This window comes from Manacus vitellinus, unplaced genomic scaffold (genome assembly GCF_001715985.3).
Source record: "Manacus vitellinus isolate BGI_N305 unplaced genomic scaffold, ASM171598v3 scaffold_39_pilon, whole genome shotgun sequence".
In the NCBI taxonomy this organism is placed as follows: domain Eukaryota; kingdom Metazoa; phylum Chordata; class Aves; order Passeriformes; family Pipridae; genus Manacus; species Manacus vitellinus.
The window spans coordinates 5,740,289-5,763,239 of record NW_021940534.1 but is presented as its reverse complement, the minus strand read 5'-3'; the positions used below and the strand labels follow the sequence as shown (position 1 = coordinate 5,763,239).

The following is a 22,951-nucleotide window of genomic DNA, read 5'->3' as shown; positions in this document are numbered from 1 at the left end:
TTGTAGATGTAAGTGCACCCACCAGAGATAAGATAACCGAGTGAGTGATTCTGTTAAAAATAGCAGGAGCAGCATTCAACAGAATCGGTGAAACAACGAGATATTCCTGAAACTTTTTGGTACCTGACTGATGGATACCCATGTGAGCTAAATCACAAAGGTCACTGAGTAAGCTGCCTCTTACTTGCTGTCTTCTTGTGGCTCAGTTCTGAGTGTTTTGACAAGGTATTGCACAGCAGATACTACTGGATTAACCAATTATAGCTTGCTCCACATGCATTTCCACGTAAATTAGAAACAACTAGCATAGATTATAAACAGTTCATCTGACCAAATTATCTTTGAAATACACGAAACACCATGCCAGGTCTACACCATACAATGTCAATCAGTAAAGAACCTGATAACAATAAGTCTTGGTTGAGTAAAAAGGTTGGTATTTGTCATCATTACAATATCATAACACACCTCACAGTACTTTATTAGGCTCACCAGTTTGGGGCAAGTAGGCAGAAGGCAAACCACAATCCTGCCAACTTCTTGAGCAAATACAATTAATCCTGAGGTATAGTTACAGGAGAAGGTTATGCCAGGACAAGAGCAGCATCCAAAGTTGCCAAATAGCTACTATCTAAATAGGAGAGATTTCAGCAAGTAAGTATTTGGGAACCTGACATACTTACAACTATTGTGTCTGTGCCAAAGTCAAATATGAGAAGCCTGTATTACAGGAAGGCCTGCAGGAGGACTGGAGCTGCCGGCTGTACCTTGAGGACATCCAAATTCAGTTGGCATGGTTCTTGGTGCTGGCAGAAAGCGGCACATGCTCACCCCGCTACTCATGACAAAAAAAACAAAATGTGAAAGCAACACAGATGCCAGGTGCTGCTGAACAGATGCTGGAAATGAGGAATGGAACACATGACAGGAGAGTCCCAGAGGTGCTCAGGATGTGGTTGCTAACTCAAGCCTCTCAGCATCAAGTTGTTTCTGGTCTTCCACTCCATCCCCACATGCACAATATGTGCATTCATCTGAGTATGTGTTTTGAGTGTAGTAGGAAGAAGTTGTTGCTATTTTGTCATGTTTGCTTTCAATTTCTTTTTTCCTCTTTTAGAGGTATGGTTTAATAGCAGTCACTGAAACTAACAGACACTGACCCACTGACCTCTGCCTGTGGAAGGACATAGTCCTCCTGTCCCTGGCCCAGGTTCCCTAAGCACAAGCTTAGCAGAGCTCCTCTCTCTCAAAGCTATAAAGAGTAACATCCTCAAAAGCCTGGTAAAAAACATCAACTCAGGTGGCAGAAGTGGCAGTGTAATGTTTCAAGGCCTGAAAAAGTACTTGCATCATTCCTAGATAACAGCAGTAGTGATCAGCAACCAAAGAATTTAGCTCTCAATTATTATTATTTTAAAGGGCTTCCTTATAATATGACATGTGATACAATGAAAAGCAAAATATAGGGGTTTTTTTTTTTAGAAAAAGGATCCTAATAAGGAAATGTAATGGCATGCAATTGGATCTGGCTCACTGCTGGGCAAGCACACCCCAGGCATGGACTGGGGACAGTGCTCTTAGTACTGGCCATGTCATGGAAATGAGACACACAGACTGAAATGAGGTCTACGCAGCTGCATCCAAAAAATACCAAGTGCCCTATAAATCATTTTGACTTATCTGCCCTGAGATTTCTGAAGAACTGAGTTGTTCAGGGAAGGATGAGCAGAGAGGGACACAATTAGCCCAGAGTCCTGCAGGAAAAGCGTCCACAAAGCATCACAGGGAGGAATGTTTTTGAGGCATCTACGTGGGGAGCACACCAGAAACCTGACACATGAACTGTGTGTGTGCTGCCCATGCTGCGATCAGAATTCAATATGCAAAGAGAGATGAAAACCCCAACAGGTGCAGGGCATGTGGTTGGAAGGTTGATGCCCTTACTGATGCCACGCCTTAGCAGTCAGGGACACTCCAGCTCACTAGATTAAAAACCAACATGCAATACTTGCACAGAGGTCAGACTCCTCGTTGCAATGCAGATAGACTCAGACTCAGGAAATAATTGACATGGGAACAATAATGAGAAAATCAATTGCTAAGTCAGATATCATCGACTGCAATGAAAATTTTGTGCATGGAGCATTTGCAGGATAAAGACACAGCTTTTCTTTTAGGCTAGATGAGTTGGTAGAGATGTGAGAAAGGGTAATATGGTTAATATTGCTGTCCTTGTTACCCTACATTTCTACGTGGAATTCAAAAGGAGTTCGACAGCAGGGTGATACTTCAGTGAAAGTTTTAGGCTGTGCTTCTATAAATGTTCAAAAGTGCATGATTAAGGCCTTGTGAGACTAGAGCATTTCACTAATGATGTGGGCCACTGCACAGTTTCATTAAATTTAACATTAGAGCTAAAGCATCGTCAAAAAATATAGCCCAGTGTCATCCTGCATAATTCTGCAGGTATGTGGGATACTTCACATAAGGCTCACAGTGCTCGTGCTTTATCTGCAGCAGTTTGCCGCTGTACTCAAAGCTTTTAATCAGTGCTCCATTAATGCAGGCAGTGTCCAAAGTGTAAAAAAAGCCACAAGGAAGACTAAGAACGCTTAATACCATCATGAGCCATTCACTCTGTTGTGCATGATGTTATCTTCATCTTCTGTCAACAGTATCTACTGAAAGATCGATAGCAATTGTAAAGAAATGTTTATTATCACCTTGCCCCTCACACCTGCCCCACCATACCTCTGCTCTTTGTCTCAAAGGCTATAAAAGTGCAGCAAACTAGAACAGAGACACACCTCCACCTTACAGTGTTGTATTTTTTTTTGTTGCAAGATTACAGGGCTAATTAAAGGCCACGTGTACATCACCACTTCTACTCCTTGAGTTAGAAGAGTGGAGCATTCGTCCTCCAGGAGCCCTCTCCAGAAACACACCCGTTGGTACTCCCGCGCCCTTAAAAAGAAGTAATATAAAAACCACAAGACATGCTTTTAGCCTGGATATGTGAAATACTCCGATTAAATTTTTTTTTTCCCTTGAAGTGAAACGGCCAAAACATTTCAGGTGCGAAGGTCGCAAACGGGGGGGGCGTGTGCGTGTGCTGGTGCTCTGGATCGTGTTAGGAACTACCCCGTCTGTGTGCTCCCTTCCTTCCCCTTATTTCTCCCTTTAGAGAGGGGTTAAAAAGCTTCCGCCAACACCCCTCCTTAGGCAGGTCGCTCCCTGCGGGGGCTCCCGAGCCGGCGGGTGGGCCGTGCCGGGGGTGGCGGCGGGGATCGAGAGCATGTCGCGACCGGGACAGGCTCCTGCCCGAGGGCGGGCGGCGGCGCTCACGGCCCCCGCCGGCGGCCCCGGAGAACAAAGCCGGTCCGGGCGGGAGGGCGGCGGGCGCAGGCAGCAGCCCCCTGAGGGACCGGTGTAATCGCCCGTCGGGGAACAAAGCCCCGCCGGGGTCGGGAGGACGACGGGCGCCTCCCTCGGAGAGGGAGAAGCGGGCACGGGCTGCGATTTAACCCTCTGTCGTGATTGTCACGACGTGTGACGGCACAGCAACCTGCTCACCCACCTACAGGCAGGTAAGAATTGGTTTTCGCAGGGCCGGAGGAGAGCAGCGGGCAGGGCGCTCCTAAACACACCCACCGCTCCCGCTCCTGTCAGTAACGCGTTCCGTGTCCCCGACATCGGCGGCAAATTCTAGCACTGACGTCATCTCATCGCCGATATATTTTTTTAATTAGGTGGCAGCTAAATGATGTAGAACATTGTGAATGTAATTATCCGTTGTGCTGCAGACACGCGCCTACAGACCTTTTTTCTTACCCCCTTCCCTCTCTGAAAACTACTAAGAACCTGGGGAATTCAAATACTCTTCCCATCCCTGTGCGTGGATGGTGCCTGTCAGACCCTGTGCAAGGGCTACTGACAAACACAAAGGAGCAACAATAGCTGCACACCACTTACAGCACTGCTAGACTTATTCATTCATTGTAACATAATAATTTTAGATGGTCATTGAAGAGAAGCATATGTTTTGGGCAGACATCAAAAGAACAACCAGACATTTAGATAAGTCAACTAAAACTCAGTTTTAAAGTTTCAGATCTAATACTGGGTAAAGACCGAACAAAGAGTCAGAGAGCAGAAATTACGTTATTTAAACTGACACCACCTAAATCGGATCCTTTTTTTTTTCTGCGACTGCACATAAACACAGTGTGTTCATCAGATCCAGCCGGCTTCATTACTATTTATATTACCGTACGCTGGCTGTGTGCAGTCAATTCATAATTGTCCGATTTTTCTAATTAATCACAAAAGATTTTTGTTTTGCCTACAGCTAGTTCTGGGGTGACTCACAATGGCAAGCCAAAGCTCATACATCAAACACAGCCCTTCTCCACTCCAGCCTTCTGCTGGCGGAGGCTGCCGGGCTCCCCTCGCCTCGGCGCTGCTCAGGGGGCATGCGCGGCCCCGGGCGAGAGACGAGCCCCGCGCTCTGTCCTCTGCCGTGTGACTTGTTATTTTTATCTGATGCTCGCATTCTCAGCCCAAAACCCGGCCCAGAGATTTTTTGGCAAGATTTCTCATTTCAGAGCGTTTGATTTCCCTCTCTCTCGCTCGCTCCTGTGCAGGCGCATGCTCCCCTCTCCTGCTCCAGCAATCTGTTCGAGATCTGTGCGGCTTCAAAGGAGGCGAGCTGGATCAAACATTGCATAAACTTCTGCGCGATCAATATTTTCTTAATGAGCTCAGCGTAACCAGTGGATACTAGCAGAGGCTGAGCCAGCTGCTGGATCTCTCCAACCCCAATAGTGACAAGGCTGGCTGGTGACATTTGCAGTAGGCCAGGTTGCTGGTGCCTTCCCCGCCCACAGCATGAAGGCGAACTACTCACATAAGTAACATTTTTTGGCTGCAAGGCGGCTACCTGTGGAAGTCGCAGCTTGCAACCTGAGTCAGAGGACAGTGATTTGACCTCTATTTCCTGTGCTGCCAGAGGTTTAGGCACACAAAAGCTACGCCATGAACAAAGAAATGGGGTGATTCGGCTGATAACTGCATGACACAGAATGTTCTTTCTCCATACACGTTAAAAAAAAAAAAAAAAAAAGGAAAAAAAACCTACTCGATTTTATTTTTTATCACTGGTGACATTGTAATACTGAAAGTCAGCCCAGTTAGGATCAGCTGAATTCACGTGAAGAGCAGAAAGCAATAAACATACGCTTCATCTGAAGTGCGCTCCAATTTAAGGCTGCAAATGTTGTTAATTATGTGGAAGCTTTCTGGTAAGATGCATCTATCAATGCATCTTCCTTGATCACATTCTGCCCACTGCTGGGTTTGCAAGGAGTCAGCACAGTGGTGAGAGAGGGGCATTTTGTTAATAAACCCTGAGCAGAATCCTGTGCTCAGCCTGGGCATTTTGGAGTGAAAATGGCTGTGAAGACAAAGCTGATTTCTGTACAAGGAAGCACCAGCAAGCACTTAGCTACTGAGAGCAAAATAGATAGGTTTTTAACAGCATGGAAGAGAAAAATGTGTTTTCATATCTGATGGCATAGAGGAAAGGGTATCTCTGATTTTTGCAGATTTCAAGTGGAGTTGTTTGGGGAAAAATTGTTATGTTTAGAAGGGCTGAAAAAATATGAATTAGCAAAAAATAATGTTTTCATAAACTTCTGTCATGTAGATTACTTAGCTGGCAGCAGACTAAGGAGTTCAAGGAAAAGGGGAGTGGGGTGAAGGCTGCTTTTCTCAGGTCACCTGGGGGATAAATTACAATGTAAGATTTGTGAGTGTACAGCCATACCTCCCAGTGTGTCCCAATTGAAGTCATGCTGGTATCCTTGTTTGGGAACTTAGAACATCCACAGTAATCTGCTGTCACTTTTTTAAGTCATCCAGGAGAAACGTACTCCACAGAAACTCCTGCAGGACCAGAGTACAGTTTACACTTCTGCAGATAAGATAATCTGTCAAAGAGCAGATTCAAAGGATAATCCATGAGAAATATTTTGAAGGATCAAACCCTACTTTCATTCCCAGTGCCCAACCCTAGTTTTCCACTACAGTGTCTGCTGCTTCATGTGAACATGCACAGGCCCTGCATGTGACAGGAGCACACACATCAGCCCATCACATCTATGGGCTGATGCGAGAGGTGGCCTTTCAGGAGCCACCATTAGCCCTCACAGTACTCTTTGCCTTCTCCTTTCCTACCCTTTATTGCATAAGTTAGCGATAGCAAAGTCTCCTATCCTTGTTGTCAGCCCCTTTCTGGGACTCACCGTTGCTGAGGCATGTTGGCCACAATCACAAGTGACACCAGCAACCCCATCTGGGGCTACTGAAACTTGGGTTTTAGCAAGGCTGTAGATCCTGTGCTCCCTTCTGGCTCTTTTCAGTTGCAGGGAGACAGATCCAAAGCTCAATGAGCCCAGGGGAATATTTTTCAACTGGCTTCATCAAGCAGGTGAGGCTCCCGAGGTCTATTGCCACCTCGCTGTAAAGACCGTAATTTTGCTGGGACAAACTGCTTATTACCCAGTTGCAAGCTTAATAATAACCATGGGCTGTGATTCCTCCTAAGGAACTGAGGAGCTGAATTAAGTGTTATTAATACCAACAGTATTGCGCTAACACCGGAAAAATAGCAGAATTAATAATAATGTTATCTTAATGACAGTGTAAATATAAGGTAAGTAGTGTACCTGGCTTCTGAGAAGTGTGAAGCCAGATGATGATTTCCTCTCAGGGCAGTGATAAACAACTCAGTCATACTGAGTTTACACTTTTAGTAATAATTGGCTTGGAGGGAAAAAAAATATATAAAGCGCAGTCACAGGTTAACTACATTATAATTACATGGTGTAATTTCAGCCCCTTCTCCCGGAGTGGAAGGCACAGTTTTTATCTGATCAGCCTCCGTGTGTAATTCCCTACTAGGTTTGGGGCTAAGCATTGCTGTGCTGGTTTTAAAAATGACTAAGCGGATATACAGAGATTGCAATGCACCCCAGGTCACAGCGAGCTTGGCAATAGGCTCAGGAGTGCAACCTCCAGCCGTGGGCACATGGGGCTGAAGTAAAAAGTGGTGGCAACATCTGCATGGCCATCAGTGCATGCAGTTCCCCATGCCACCCAGGCAGGGTTTTGGAGCTAAGCCTGGTGGTGTTGCCCACATTCACTCCCAGAGTGCCCAGGCTCTGTGAGTATGGTGGCCTTGACCAGCAGCAGTAACAGCTCCTGTCACCTTGATGGAGCTGGGATAGGGTGTCTCATGACAGTTTAGCAAATCCTGATGCCTGGTTACCTTCCCAAAACACTGCCAGATTACTCCCAAAACCAGCAAATAATTGGTCACATCACATGATTGGAAAAGGCACCTCTAAAAAGGCTTGTTTATGAGTAGCTGCAAAAGGCAAAATTGGAAGCCAACAGCAGCATTAGATACCAGTTGTGACTTGAGTGGTGTCTTCCAAAGAAAGGGTAGAAATCCATTGTCTGTTGTTGCTTCTTGAATTTTCGCACCCTTTTCTATTTTCACTGGAAGGCTGATTGTGAAACCGAACTCCAGAGAGGGGAGAAAGAATGGATGCTGTTTGCATTTGTCGTCTCACCAGCCCCTCCTGGATAGAAATCTGTTCAGCTTCCACAAGAGTAAACCTAAAGCAAGGGAAGAGGTTAACTCTTTTGCCTTTTCTTTTTTTCAACTGTGTCAGCCCACACACTTTAGTTAGGACAAGCAGGACAAGTCAGGCCTATTTTAATGTGTGATGGGGTGCAGAGACACCCAGAAGTGTCGGGTGGCATTTCTTACAGTGCTCTATCCAAAGTCTCAACTAAGTTACCCAGCATGTGACAGTAGATGCTGAGCCCAGGACAATGAAATATCTGATTGTGCTCAACTTTCATGAGATTGTCCCACGAGCTAACTCCAGGTACTGAGTAAGAAACTTGAACATTTTCTCGATACACAACTAATGCTTAGGTATCTTCTTGGGGAAAGCAGAAATGTTACAAAGGTGTGTGGTACCACTCATCTCCCATCAAACCTGAAACCTTTGTGCCAAGTGAAGTCCCCCTATCTGTCACCACTGGTGACTGCAAGGCAGGTTGAATAACTCTCAGCTTTGTTTTCCAAGAGGCTGAAAGGCACAACCCACTCCCTGATGAGCAAAAATGTGGGTCCCATGTTGCTCACTGCATAATACTAGAAACATGAGAAAAGTTGAGGTGAAAAGGGGAGCCCAAAGCAGTAAAGCTGTCTGTTGGCCCTGTGGTGCAGAGTAATCATTATTAAAGTGAGAGTAACATCTCTATCCTTAAATGTACTGCTCTGCAGATGGAAAGCTTACTTGGGAACCAGTGTAATTGCTTCCCAGTGGCATTGTAACATCTGCAGATTAAGCTATTCCCTCCCAGCCTCCATGATTTGTCTCAGCACCCTCCTTTTGGATACCCTGGGTGTCTTCTTGCTTGGTCGAGGTAGATCCAGAGAGGGAGGAGCAATTCTGTCAGTGTCAAAAGGTTCTGCTTGCTGGATGCTTTAAGATTGCTGTATTGGGTTTCCATGGCAAGGTTTGGGGGAGGGACTCCACGCAGCAACAGGGGAAGAGTAAAAGAAGTCATCCCCCTGAGGAAGAAGGAGTGGCAGAGAGGGCATGAGACGAAATGACCGCAGCCCCCACTTCCCATCCTCCTGTGCTGCTTTGGGGAGAGGTAGAGAAAATCGGGAGTGAAGTTAAGTCTGGAAAGAAGGGAGGATGAGTGTTTTAAGATGTGTTTGTATTTTCTCATTATCCTACTCTGATTTGATTGGTAAAAAATTACAATAAATTAAATCCATTTTCCCCAAGTCGAGTCTGTTTTACCTGTGACAGTAACTGGTGAGTGATCTCTCCCTGCCCTTATCTTGATCCACAAGCCTTTAGTTGTATTTTCTCTCCCCTGTCCAGCTGAGGAGGGGAGTAATAGACTGTCTTGGCAAGCACCTGGCATCCAGCCACAATCAACCCACCACAATTACAGTGAAGGAAAATGTTTCTCCAAGAGGCGCAAAAACAACTCTCAACATCCAGGCTAGCTCTCTTCATGGATAACCCACAGGCAGTGGGAGCAGGGACAGGAGTGGAGCACAAGCAGGGGAGACTCCCACAGCTGAGCAGAGCTGTCCTCCAGCAAGGGAGAAGAAAGCCCAGAATTTGCAGGACCTTTGTATAGCTTGGGAATCTCTACCACAGAGTCATGTGAAGGCCACTTCCATATTCTCCTGACTAAAGCATTCTCTGCTTTTGCTGTTTAATAGGGAGCTACTTGACATGTGGTACAAGCTGTTAATAAGGGTACTGGTACTTAACATCCATGCCTGTAAATTTTTTTTCCCTCCTTGTACAGGGGAAAGTCTCTAGGCATTTCCTCACCCCCTCTTTTCTTTAAATAATTTTTCTCTCAATCTTCATTTCTGCTACAGGGAATCTCCCTGAAAGGTGTATCCTCACCATGTTTATTGTTACCCTTGTTAGCCTGCTTAGTAAAAGGGCTTTAAAGGCTGGCATAAAGACAGCAGTATTTTGAACAAGCCCTAGCTGGATGAGAGGAAGGAAGCCTACCCAAAATGTTGGTATTTACCCCTTTGCAAAAGACATTTAGGTGGCAGCTATAACACTGCCAAAACCAAGGGTTTCCTCATATTTCAGGGAAAACCTTTCATGGGAATCCAGGTAGTACAAGCAGCAGGGGAGGTCACTGGATGTGACTTTCTGTCACTGGTATATTAATGGAGTGGTAAGACAAATGTAACGTCTTGACATGCTGAATGTTTTTGCCTGCTGGTGCTAAGCTGGCTGCTCTTCGATGGGGCTTGACTTGCACAGGGATGCCTGCTGCACTGTGTTCCTGCCCCCGTGCCCTCGGCCCCTCACTAGTTAATCAGCCAGTCCTTCTGATAGATTCTTTAAAATACAGCATTACAGTAAGACCCGTGGTCACACCTGGAGCATATTTATATTACTGTACACAAATAATTTCAAATAGATGGAGTGAGTCAGGGAAAAGCCAGGAAGAACTTCAGAGGGACTCCAGATTATCAGTATGGAGCTATGGGGTAAGGGAGCCTCTTTCCCTAGGATGCTCCAGAACAGACCAAGACTCATGCACTGCCCACGGAGAGCTGATTTCTGCCCCAAATGTACCCCATGAACAATGGGGCATAATTCTGTTTGACGCCACTTGCAGTGCCTGCAGGAGGCTCCTTGCTCCTTTCAGTGTCCTTCCTTGGAAAGTAGGCCCTATGCTGTGGATTTCTGTGGATTTTTTTTTGATTTTTTTTTTATCAGGCTAAAGAAGGATATATTTTATCATAATGGTTTCAAATCCAATGTGTACAGGCCAACGCAAATAGGGTATTACAAGTTGAAGAACTGTACCTCAGGCACCATTTTATTAGAACTAGTGTTTACATCAAACAATACATCCTAAGTACTTCATATTAAGCTTGGACAAATCATTTGCCTGAGGATTAGGGTGTTGTGCCACTGAAATGTAATCCTTCTGTTGATTTTTTTTTTTTTAACTGCCAAAGCAAACATGGTAAAATCAGTAACTGCTAAAAAAACAGAAGGGTGAAAACCTTAGCCTCAATTTGATGTGTTAAATGAAACAAAGTAAAAATTATCAGTGTGGGTTTGCCAACAAGTATCTGAACAGCAGGTCAGATTTTCACCTGTGTAGATCAGCAAAACTCTGTGGGATGACAAAAAATGTTATGGTGGTTTTCATTGTTCCACGATGGGGGTGAGGAGGGAAGAGAGAACTGGTCTGGTAAAAAGGTGTAGGTGACCCTAGCATGTAGAAACTTGCGCTTGGTGGAAAATCTGGGGAGCAGAGCCAGGAGCAGTGGCTAGAGCAGGCTATGTCCCAGCAGATGATACCCCATGCCCCTGTGCAGCCCAGGCATCATGCCCTGCCCCAGCAGACAGGCAGGATGGCACAAGTGAGAGCGTCAGACTTCAGGGGATGGCCTCTGCTCCTAAAAATGGAGGAGCGGGTGTTGAGACATGACACACAGATGTGTAACACCAGCTGTGAGGAGTGGTAGGCAGCAGGGGCCCAGCTAAAATTTGTGGTGTTATGTGAATTGGAACCAGGCTAATGCCCACTGGCTTCACAAAAGCAAGCTGTGCTCCACATAAATACCTCATGCCTTTCCACTACCCAGAAAAGCACATTTCTCCCTGTGTCTTACACAACCACAGTATTTGCTTTTACATGCATGCACTGTTTGGGCCCCTTTTAACAAAAGACACCCCCAAAGGACACCCCTGATGGGAGCTGCCATTGGGTATTGAGAGGCAAAAAAGTTTGACATCAAGCTGAACACAAAACGCCTTCCATTTCCTCACAGGGATTTAAGCTCAAGTCAGAGGCAACACAAATATTACATAGATGCAGTCCCTGAACCAAAAGCCACAGTAATTCCTTGGAGGCTGTTTTCAATAGAAACCCCATAGCAATAGTGAAAGAGGATACATTTCCATCCTAAGTAAGAAAATACTTAGATATAAATATTTGGTTGTATTGAGAGTGAGGAATTGGGACTCTGACTCCAAACTTTCTTGGACTTCTGCAGCACCAGCATTTCACCTGTTGGTTCCTTTGACCTCCAGCAATGTGGTGATTCTCACATGCTCATATGCACTTTGGGCATCTCTTCCCTGCTGTCTCTCTCTTCCCTCCTTCCAGAACAAAGTCTCATTTCCCCTGTGGATGCCCTCCATCCACCCCCATGATTTTTCCCTGGCTGGGCACCCCTAGTCAGTGCTTCTAATCTGCTGGCTGGTTGAGGCTTCAGGAATCAAGAGGGAGCAAATGGGCAGCAATGGTCTGTCCCCACCTTTGCCAAGCAGGGTCAGGCTCCTTAGTTCTCCAGTTTCTCTAGAGAATCAAGAAGGTGGAATAAGTACAATGTCAGAAATCAACATCTTGTTTTGGGTACAAGTGTGACAATAATTACTTCTGTTAATAATTCCAGGAGCATCTGTGTTTGAGAAATCTAGCACCCAATACCTTCAGGAGTATGAGATAAAAAGAGGTGAACTGGGTTGTGCAGCCACCAGTGAATGCCAGTACCCTAGTACCAGCATGCAGTGCACTGATCCCTGGCCTTCATGACTAATCACTATAGCTACAGCAAAGTCCTGATCGGAGGGAACTGAGCCCCGTGAAATTTTGCTTCACTGCTAAAGGCACCTGTTTTGCAGAGCAGTCACAAACAATGAAGTGGACATCAATCCACAGAATATGCCTTGGGAGATACTGATACTTGGTATTTAAGCATATCTAGATTTTTCTAAGACTTTCCAGCCAGAATTCTCCAACAAAGTATATTTGTATGCCTTGGTTTTATATATGTGTGTCTGTGCCTATCCACTTATCTACATCTGTATAATACTGCATCTTTGGAAATTACATACTTAATAGATCTAGATCTTGCTAGAGATGTAGATAGAGATATAGATATGAGACATATATGAAGAGGTTACCCAATACTGTGACAAGTGATGGTGTGCAAGCACATGCATAATCCATGGGGCTGATCCCACAGTCAAACAGATGACTTTCAAGTTTAAAGCTAAGGACAATTTTAGGTGTTTCTAAATAAAGCATTCAGCCATCACTGAGGCAATCACCTCCATCCTTTTGGAAAGAAGAGTCACTGAAGACAGCATGAAAAAAAAGAACACAGAGACTTGTACTCTTGCATCATTGGGAAGAAAACCAAGGATTATATCTAAGAAACTAACTAGTAATTTGTTAATATGGTCCTATACTTGTGTGCACACACACCATACTTACTGCTTGTTTCACCATAGTTAAAAAAAAAATAAAAATTAATTTATGTTCTTTTACCAGCCATGAGTTACAGGCCTTGCTAACTAAACTCAGCAGCAGCTCTTTGCCTGCTGGACTTTGTGGCTGCTGAGACATATCACAGACTTGTGAGGGCTCAGCAGCTCAAGTCAGGTATGAGAGCCACAGAGGTGTATCCCACCCTGCAGTCCATCAGCCCTCTCACAAGCTTCATGGACAACTCCTGCCTTGCCATAGATGAGCTAAACACTCAAAGTTGTGTCTGTTGCAGAGTGTCCATGATCACATACTGCATTCTCCTGCTCCTGTCTAAGACTTTTGGAATCACCAGATTTTGTGCAGGGGCACAGAGCTGCCAGTTTCATTGAAAGTCTGCTCATGCAACACTCCCCTAGGGCATCTAGACACTCAAGCATTCGAAAGTATTGTGAAGATCATGCTTGCAGGGTCTCCATCAATGTGTCTGATTTGAGGGGTATCCACAAGATCTGGCAGAGATGATGTCCAGTCCCTGCCCATAAACAAAACCTCGTTGATGAGTATCAGGGCATAAAAGAACTGCTGCAGTGGAAAGTACCATGGTTTGCTTGCAAACAGAAAGAAAATACTTTTTAATGTTATTTATTACTTTTGAAAACAAATTTTGGGCTCAAAATTACACTCTCAGATTCCAAGTGTCTTTCTGTCGAGTCAGAGCTGCTGTGCATTTTGTTAAACTAAGCCATGTGCTGAGAGGTGATATTTCCTCTCCTTATGGGCCCATTCTAGAAAACCATGGCTCCCAAATTAGCAGAGAAGAAGGAGAGTGTTGACCTGCTGAAGCAGGGCTCGTACTGATTGAATCTCCCAGTAGATCCCATCCTGTCTGCAGTTTCAGCATGGTACCTCTAAACAAGGCACCACTTTAAGAGCTTCACTTTGCCAAGGTCCCTAGTAGCACTGATGGATGCTACTACCTTTGCTTCAAGCAGAAATTTCACAGAGATCACACATAGGCGAGCAGAGCAGATTAAAACAAACAAACAAAGTAAAAAAAACCAACAGGAGGTAGAACCCGAAAAATTAGGAAATTATAAGCAAATAGGGAACACAAGCAGGAGTACTGCACACAAAGGGTAATAAACATATGGAATAAATTAGGGGAGTAGGCAATGGAAGCAAACCATGTAAATGAGTTCCACAGACACCTAGGCTTGCTGCTGCAGAAGGAGGGGATGGGGGGAGGAGGATGGAAAAGCAGGAAAGTGGAATTAAAGAGGCTTTTCCTGTTCCCATGGCCTTTTCTCATGGTTCTTATACTCTCCGTATGCTTAGGTATTGCTGAGACTCCAGATCAATAAGCAAGTGATATTTGTAGGTTCCATATGTACAAGCATACCTAGGCATACAGTTTCTCTTGGTTTACATCAAATGCTGAGCCTGCCTTCAAAGTATAGTATCAGGGTCTCTATTGCAAATTAAAATACAAGCATCTTAATTTCCCTGAAACTCTAAACTCTCAGTTTTACCATCCTGATGAGAGGACAGGGGAGAGTATAGAGATATCAAAAAAAAAAGGAAGCAGAAGAGAAAAAAAATCATGAAAGCATGTTCTGACTTGAAAGAGCAAAATACAGTATGCCTGTACATGGGAGGGGAACAACGGGTTTGATAATATTAAAAATAGCTTGGTCACAAGCTGGAGCTGCCAGAGTTAATCTTATTGCACTGGTTTTACTGACATTTTAATGTCTTACTCAGAATTTACAGTACATTATTCACTAAGAGCTATGTTCCCACCATAGAACATACAAACTCAGTGCTAGCCCCTTGTACATGTATACTTTTTATGATAATGTTGTGGAGTTAACTCTCAGGGTTTTTTTCCTCTTGATCCTCACTGTGCTCACTTGCGGTGCCAGGCTTGTAGCTACAGCCAGGTTTGGCACCAGCCCTGGGCTCTTGTGCCAGATCCGAGGGGATATCACCCTGTCAGCAGGACAGAGTGGAGGCAAGACAGAGCTGCCTGCTACAACAGAGAAGATGCTAAATACAGACTTTCTCCTGGGTTGTGTGGGTGTTTCAATTTATCCTGGTGCTAGTAGAGCATTTACTGTAGCTCAGGCAGCAGACAGGGCTGGGGAACAGTGGTGGTGGCTGCTGCAGACAGGAAGAGTCAGTCCAGGCTGCAAAAATTGAGGGTTTCACGTGCTCTGCAAGGAGTCTCTTTGAGAGATACAGAGAGGTAGAAAACCATCAGAGACAACCTGATCCATGGCTTCCACAGTGGGGCTGAGGCTGCTGAATGCCACACCAGCTCTTCCCAGAGGGAGCAACACTTGGATGTACAGGAGGCTCCTCGCCTGCGGTGCTTGCAGGGGCAGCACTGGCACTGACACAAGGCTGGACCCGTGCCTCCTGCAGCACTGACCACCAGGGCTTAAACGCTTCTGTTAGTGCAAGCCTCGCAGGTGGCACCTCTTTCTATGCATATTCTTACATTCTCTTGCTACTGGATGAACTGGGGATAAAACACAGGAGATTTTACAATTTCATTTAAATTGCATCTTGGAAAGGCAAACAGAGTGAAGGAAAAACCCAGCACCACCATTTAGGCACTAGAAATTCACACATCATGCAGGAATTAAAAGTTGAATGGGAAACCTCTATTCTTACATTTTTGCATTTGCAATATCCTCATATTTAACTTCTGCATGTCTTGAGTTTATATCTATAATCTACATCCTGATATCAAGAATACGAGCACACAAGACTGACATGTTAGTGGGATTTAGTTAAAGCAAATTTAATTCATCTTTCTACTCATGGATACAGAACAAATCCTCCTTTGCACCCAGTAATCTGAAAAACCAATTACAAGGGGCTTGTAGTTTGTTTCCGGAAAAGTCACACCCTAGTGCAAATTCTTTCATATCTTCCTTTTATTCTGTATGTCTACACCATGCTTATTTCCTCCAGTGCACTGGAAACCCTATACCACTCTACAGCGGGAAACAGAAAAAAATTATTTATGCAAGAACTTGAAAGGCAAGAGGCTTGCATTTCTTTCCAGATCTGTGTGAGGTGGGATGTTTGGCCTTGAATAACTCCTTTAACAACTTGGTGCTTCAATTCCCCTCTCACTAAAGGACTAACATCAGCAATCTCCTAGACCCAAGATATCAAAAGTCCTAGAGCCAGGGACTCTGAAATACAACACTAGACCAACACGCAGAGATATAGATAGCACCCATTCTCAATTAGTTTTAGATAAAACCAAAAAGTGGCAAAGTTTCCTGGTAGCAAGACCCCCCCTGATAGTGGGTCCATCTAGCTAATTTCCTGGGAGACATAGTGGAAAGGAAACAGAAGCAATTACAGAGCTTGGCCACATAATGTTCCACAAGCTAGGATACCCCCCAGCACCCCAGCAGGCTCCCAGGTCAATGGCTCCAGGGGCGATTTTCTCTTTCCAAGCACAGCTGGGAGAGGCATGTGAACACTGCAAGCCATTGCTCTCCCCTGACTTGCAGAGCCTCTCCTTGCCTAGATGACTTCTCTGACTCACTTGGAACAAAATGTGAAGAAGAAGGACTGATCATGCCCTCACTTGCCTGGAAGGCATTGCTGAACCATCATCAGAAATGGCCTGATTGCTATGAACAAGGGGAAGCACATTTTGAAGAGGCCTAGGCAGGAATGCCAAGACATATCACACTGCTCAGCTGTGTTCAGAGTCCTTTCCTGGAAGTTCACAGGAGGCGCTTAGGGACAGGACGAAGGGCAACGGTTGGGGAGCCACAGGTCTGTCTGTCCCTCAGAGGACCCTACGGAAAAGGCTGCCAGTTTGCGTTCTGCCAGCAAGATTCTTGTTGAATATCAGAGACTGGGTTTGGGGGAGGCCATCAAGTTAGAGGCAAACGACTCCTTTGAGGAGCAGACAGAGAAATGTGACACAGCCATGGAAGAAACACAGCAGTGGATGCATGCAACTGTTCCCACCCTGGACACTGCCTGGGCAACAGCGAAGAGGGAATCAGAAGTGACAGTACTACTTTCACGCTCAACAGGGTGAATCCAGGACACAGGCACAGCTTAAAATGTGACTTTCCCATCACTTTGGGTTCAAACCTTGGTGTCATTTATATGCAGGGTTGTGGGGTTTGCTGCCTTTCCTTGAAAATTTTTCCTTCTCATTAATTTTATCCGTAAAACAGAAAGAGAAGGATCTATCAGTAAGGGTGTGAGGGACGACACAAGTGTCATGGCAGCTCAACCTCTTTGTCCAGATCTCCAAATACCAAGGCTTAGGAGTGGCTCTCCTAAAGTGACAAGTCCCGCTGAACTCAGTGGGTGCACACTGTCCCATCAATCATCTGCAGAATCCAGTTTTCCATATGGCTTTATTAGATACTCCCCTGACAAATGTAAACTTGAAAGACACAGACCTAAAGTACTCTTTTTGCCTTTATTTTCTAACTTATTCTTAGAAACAGGCCAGCAAGTATTTTTAGTAAAATTTTCACCTGCTTCCAAGTCAGTTAGGCTGATCTTAAGATAAGGACATAGACACAAGGCACAGAGGGATCAGATTTTTAAAGCACTGAAGTACCTGAAAGTGCAGAGAGACACCTAGCTGTTTCCCATTGCTCTCAGTACAGAAGAACTAGACATAGCCCAGAACCTCTATACTGGAAAAATGTGAAGAACATTTCATTAATCTCAGGTGTCAACATCTTGTAAGTTATATTTTGCAACTTAATCCACAGCAGCCAGCCTTATGTGTTGAGAACAATCTTAGTACAGGAGCCTATGGTAATTAGTTATAATCTATTATATTCCTCACACAGACAACAAAAGAATAGTACTTGTGTACTGTGTTATGATCCCACTTCCTCCTACCTATTCCCTATGACAGAAGTAACAGAAAACAGTGTAAGTCTCCCAGGTCCCAGTCTGGTTCCCAGTCTGCCCACCAAGATGTAGATCACCTACATCCTCATCCCAGCACACACACCAAGCCATCACACTGGCCAAGAGGTGAATGAGCAGCCCCACTAAAAATGTGTCTGTGCAGAAGGTCTTGAGTGTTCACACTAATAAAAATGAAAAGTTGACAAGTTTGGGCCCTAAATGTTGTAAGCATTTATTCTCATGGCTTGGCTAATTACAGTCTACAGTGTTGGTTAAGAAAATTTACACTTCCCAGTGAGTAATGTATAAACCAAGATTCACATGAGGGTAATTTTTTACAAAAAACACAGTAAAATGCTTCAAAATTATACTGGCAGTGGAACTGCAACCAGCATGACAATTAGACACAATGTTAATCAGATATGTGCAAAATTAACCAGATTATTCTATTAGCCTGGGAAAGATGGTCAAGCTCCTTCCAGCTCTCACTTACCATTTCCTTTAAGGTGATGATGATGATGATGATAATTTTATTGTTAGAGTAAAATTTCCCCTGTTGTTCTTTTCTCAAGAGTCCAACTGGTTTACAACAGGGTAGTTACCTAAGTCACTCTTTCAAGGAATAGCTGCTCAATCTCAGCAGCTGCTGTTGCACTAAATTGCTCTTATTTTCAAATCCATCTGTCTGTTGCTATTTTTAATGTACTCATCCTGATGAGAACTGCACTCACACCACTACACTGTGCCTCACACAAAAGGGTCTAAGGAAACACACCTCAGCTCCTCCAAAATTAGTTGTTTAGGCTGTGAGCTTCACTTAAAGCCTGTCTTTAGAACACAGGTAGAGCGCTGTGGGCATGCTCATAGCTTCCTACTCAATTCCTAAATCTCTCGAGCAACCTACCCACAAAGAAAATCATCCCGGCATCAGGGCTGCCTCAGAACACATGGATATTTGCAGGCTGTCTGAAGTACAGCTTTTCCCTTATGTTGTGGTTTAGGAATGGTATTCTTCAATTTAGTACTCTGGCTAAAATCATGCTCTGCTTCCCCTCCCTCCCCTCCAATCGGAGGCACAAAAGCTAAAGATCATGGGTTGAGATAAGAACAATTTACTGGAAACAGCAATGAGATAAGAAAACAAACAGTAAGAGCAACCATATTAATAACAAAAAGTGTAAGAAAAGAAAGAATTTACACAGAAAGCCCCAGAGAGTAAACAATACCAGACTGCTCAGTCCACCATGTTTACTTGACCAGAAGGAAGCCATTATCCCACTTCTCCGGAAAAGAGAGAGGGAGTCCCTTTCCCCCTGCCCTCAGCAATGATGTGAGGTGATATAGCATAACATCCAGGCCTTAGCCATGCCCCCTCACAGTTACTGAAAAAAATGAACCCTGTCTTGGCCACCTTGCCAGACCTGATAGCATATCTTCAGTCAGCCCAGTGCAGGAACCTGCACATCCTGAAGGGATGCAGAGCAGTGTTCATTCCAGGGAGTCTGTGCAGAGCACCCCTGCAAAGCCAAATATCGTGGTTCAGATCCCAGGGGTGCACTAGACAAACACCACTATGGGTATAAGTGGTGCAAACCTACACCTGCCAGTGGGAAAATGAGCTGCAGCATCCCTCCCTCTCCTGTCCCGCCAGTACTCCCTGCAAGTGTAGTAGGATCACTCTCCAGGTGTTTGCTGAAAACAGCACATAAATGTTTCAAACACCACTTCATAGGTGTCACTCAAAAGCCATAAAGAAAACAGGAGGCGAAAAGCCTCAGCTCTAACCCTCAAATACCAAATATTCTTCTCCCCACTATGCAATTTTACAGGCTGAGAAGTGATGTTAGTAGAAACCTCTGTTTTACAGCTTTTCCTCAAAAAATCAGCATACAATCAGCCTCAGAAGTGTTACTGATGTTGCCTGGAGAAGACCTCTTGGATTTACAGGCAGTAATTAATCTTTAGCTCCAGCGAGGCAGCTGTGCTGCAGGGTTAGTAGGAGTCACCATGTTGGTAAACGATAATTGCACTGCACATACAGTCCCGAGCTGAGTACCCTGCAATTATGGGGAAGGTTTCCTGGGCCTCTTGCAAAGGCCCTCAGGTTAGGAAGGTCTCACCAGGCAAGCTGGGAAGACCCTTCTCTATGTGAGACAAACTTTAAGGCAGGGTGGCCTGGGCAGCTGAAGCCTCTGAGGACAATGCACAGACAGAGCCTAAGAAAGAAAGATCCATCAGTTCACCCATGTCTTGCTGGCAGCAAGAGTCAGGGCTGCTTGCCCTGTGCTATGTCTTTATACGTTGAATCCAACACCTTGAGTCACTCTGAATTGGTCCATTTGACCAGCTGCGGAGGGATAAATGGGATGCTGAGCTCAGGTGTACTTTGCTCCCTGTGGCTGCCATGGGATGAGAGAAGCACTGCTCCCCTCTCTCTCTGTTTTGACTTCCACCACAATTATGTCCGTTCTCTGAGGTGGGAGTACCATCCATAGGTCTCAACTGTGTTGGCTGAAGGAACCCTTGCCCATTGCTTGTCATACTGGTGGATGGGAATACCTTGGGTCCAGCCTGAGATTCTTGCAGGCACCAAGAAAGTCTCCTTCAAAGGTGGTAAAGGGCCTATGGAGAGTGGCAACGCTGGTTACTCTTCAATAAAGACTCATCTTCCTGACACCTGGCAAAGTCTGGCTCCTCTGGAAACAAAATAAACAAGGAGTAAAAGAGGTTAGCTTTCATATGAGTAAAGGAAAAGACAGTTTGCCTACTGCTATATACAAGAAACACCAGTCAAACACCAATACCAGCAAAATAGCACCATGGATATTTATAAGGGACCAGATCACAAAGTCTTGAAGTCATTAGTCATAGCTTCAAGGGTTTCGTCAGACCTCTCTCATACTGCAGGTTGTGCTCTATATTGAGCCCAATCACTCGGATTAGACTCAGTCACATTACCAGTGTGGACATCCACATCTCTGCCAAAATACAGGGACGAATGGGACTGCTGGTGCTCCTAGTAGCTTATTCAAGTGGTTAATCTCTTGCCTGTGCCTTATCTTGCATTTGAATTTGTCTGGCTCCAGCTTCTGGCCTATAGTTTTGGAGAAGGTTCCTTCTGGGAGAGGTATTTTCTCCCCAGGAAGGTATTGTCATGCGGAGCACTTGTTGCTCACCACAGGATTCCCCTCTCAGCTGGGGGCACCAGCCCCAAAGGCAGAAGCCAGAGTCATACAACCTGACACTAAGTAAACACCCCGGCTCCATTTGAATGGAAGAGCTGTCAAAGTGGCCTCAAAAAAAAAAGAAAAAAAAAAAAAGTCTTGCTGGGCTCTGCTGTATTTGTTTTAGTTCCACTTTGCAGTCTGGGGAAAGGGGAAAGGAGAGGATAGGTATCCCTCAGCCCTCTTCTCCAAGCCCTCCCAGCCCTGGTCGGGTGCATCTGTCCCCTCACCCCTGCACTGGCTTTCGGCTCCCGTGGAGCTGAAGAGAGAATAAGATCTCTAGGGTCTGGCCTCTAAGCTGATAATTGCAGCCTCTTCACTGGCACAAGGCGGCTCTCATGCCATTTTGACCCAAACTATGTCTTTTTTCTGTATATTTTTAATTAGACTCAAGAATGCAGAAAACCCAGCGTGAGATCCTTTCATTCCCCTTTGTTTAATATCTGTTATTATGACATTAAGTGTAGGGTTTTGTTGTGGTGGAGAGTTCAAAATCCCCCTCGGTTCTACTGCTGTAGCCATGGGTTCGTGTACATTAAAGTGGTCATTTTCGGATTAGCTCTTGCTTTCCCTTTGATGCATATGAAACGCTGAGCCAGTTAGTTGGAGAAGGCATTTTACCTCTTTTGTTGCCCTTCCTCACAACTAACGGCAGGGAGAGGACGAAAGCCCCCTGGCTCTCTTAAATCAGAAAGGAATTTCCAAAGGGTTTAAAGCTTTAGTTGCCACTTCTGTCTGGAGCTGCCTGACGAAAAATAGGTGGGTTTGCTTTCAAATAGAGCAGGCGGCGAGGAGCCTCGTAGTTGCTGCTGTTGTCATCATCGCTTGTGTGGCCGTTGCCTGGGAATTTGGGAGTCCTGAGGGCAGTACGAGAACCGAGCTGCAGCACAGCTCCAAACTTTTCACTGGGATACACAAGTTTTAGAGGTGGGAATCAGAATTTTGCTGCAATCAGGGCTTTTTTTTCTCTTCTCTCTTCCTTTCTTTTTTTTTCCTCCTTTTTTCCCCCCCTTTTTGATTTGGCAGTTAATGGGAAGCAGAACGAGGGTCTGATTGAACAAATGCTAGATTTCACGTATGCTTCACATTACACCGACAGCCTATGATTTCTTTCCGTTTACATAAGACCTACGCTCTGCACGGCTGTTTCTCTGGGATGTCTGGTATTTTCTTCCGAGGAGAGAGTATTCTCGAGCCTTGAGCTCTTCCCGCTTTAACCATTCATATCATTACAACTAGTCCTAGGGGCTCTCGATTAAAATAAAACCGAGTCAGTTGGAAATAAAAATAATAGAAAAAAAATGCTAGTTAGAAAAAAATAAATACACATGCACAAGTTTTCTGCTGCCTTAGAGATCATACCAAATACTCGTGTGAAAGTCGGGCAAACCGGGGGAGGGGGAGTAGAACGTCGCGGGGGGGGGGAGGGAATGTTTATGTCAACACCGCTCAGTGATGGAATAACGCGCCCCAACGTGAAGTCACAGCCGCGGGGCATGTGAAGTCACAACTTCGCCAGGTGACAGGTGCTGCAGCAGTTAGATGCGAGGGAGTCGCTCCTGCTCCCTTCCCGCCCCCGCCCCGGGCATCGGGAACCGAGAGGCAGGGGCTGCCCTTCCAAGCGCTGCTCCTCTGCTTGACATACAGATGGGGAAACGGGGCTCATGAAGTATTCCTGATCCACCAGAAAATTTTTACCTTGAGAACCTGCTTCCTTGTTTTGTGTTTGGTTTGGTTTTTCTTTTTTTTTTAAGACGCTACTCGTGCCTAATCAGCGAGATATGTTTTAATTTAAAAGCCAATAGACTGCAGCTGAACTGCGCTACAGAAATCCGATGTAAGGATAATTTGGAGTATTCAAAACCGCTGAGTCAGCGGCGGAGCCCATCTCCATGGATAGAATATTGTTTTTAACTCCCACTGCTGTGTTTCACTTACTGTTATACCGA

General features: G+C 45.1%; 1 long non-coding RNA gene across 2 annotated transcripts; it reads right to left on the bottom strand.

The window, feature by feature from the left end:
• Window positions 1–19,199: 19,199 nt before the first annotated feature.
• On the bottom strand, window positions 19,200–22,419 carry LOC115307658. 2 transcript variants are annotated; one of them, XR_003916001.1, is made up of 3 exons: window positions 22,365–22,419; window positions 20,338–20,474; window positions 19,200–19,295 (listed from the first exon to the last, which is right to left on the bottom strand). It is a non-coding gene; the product is annotated as an uncharacterized LOC115307658 (long non-coding RNA). The 2 variants fall into 2 exon arrangements; XR_003916000.1 differs by lacking the exon at window positions 22,365–22,419 and adding an exon at window positions 22,135–22,356.
• Between the last annotated feature and the right edge of the window lie 532 nt (window positions 22,420–22,951).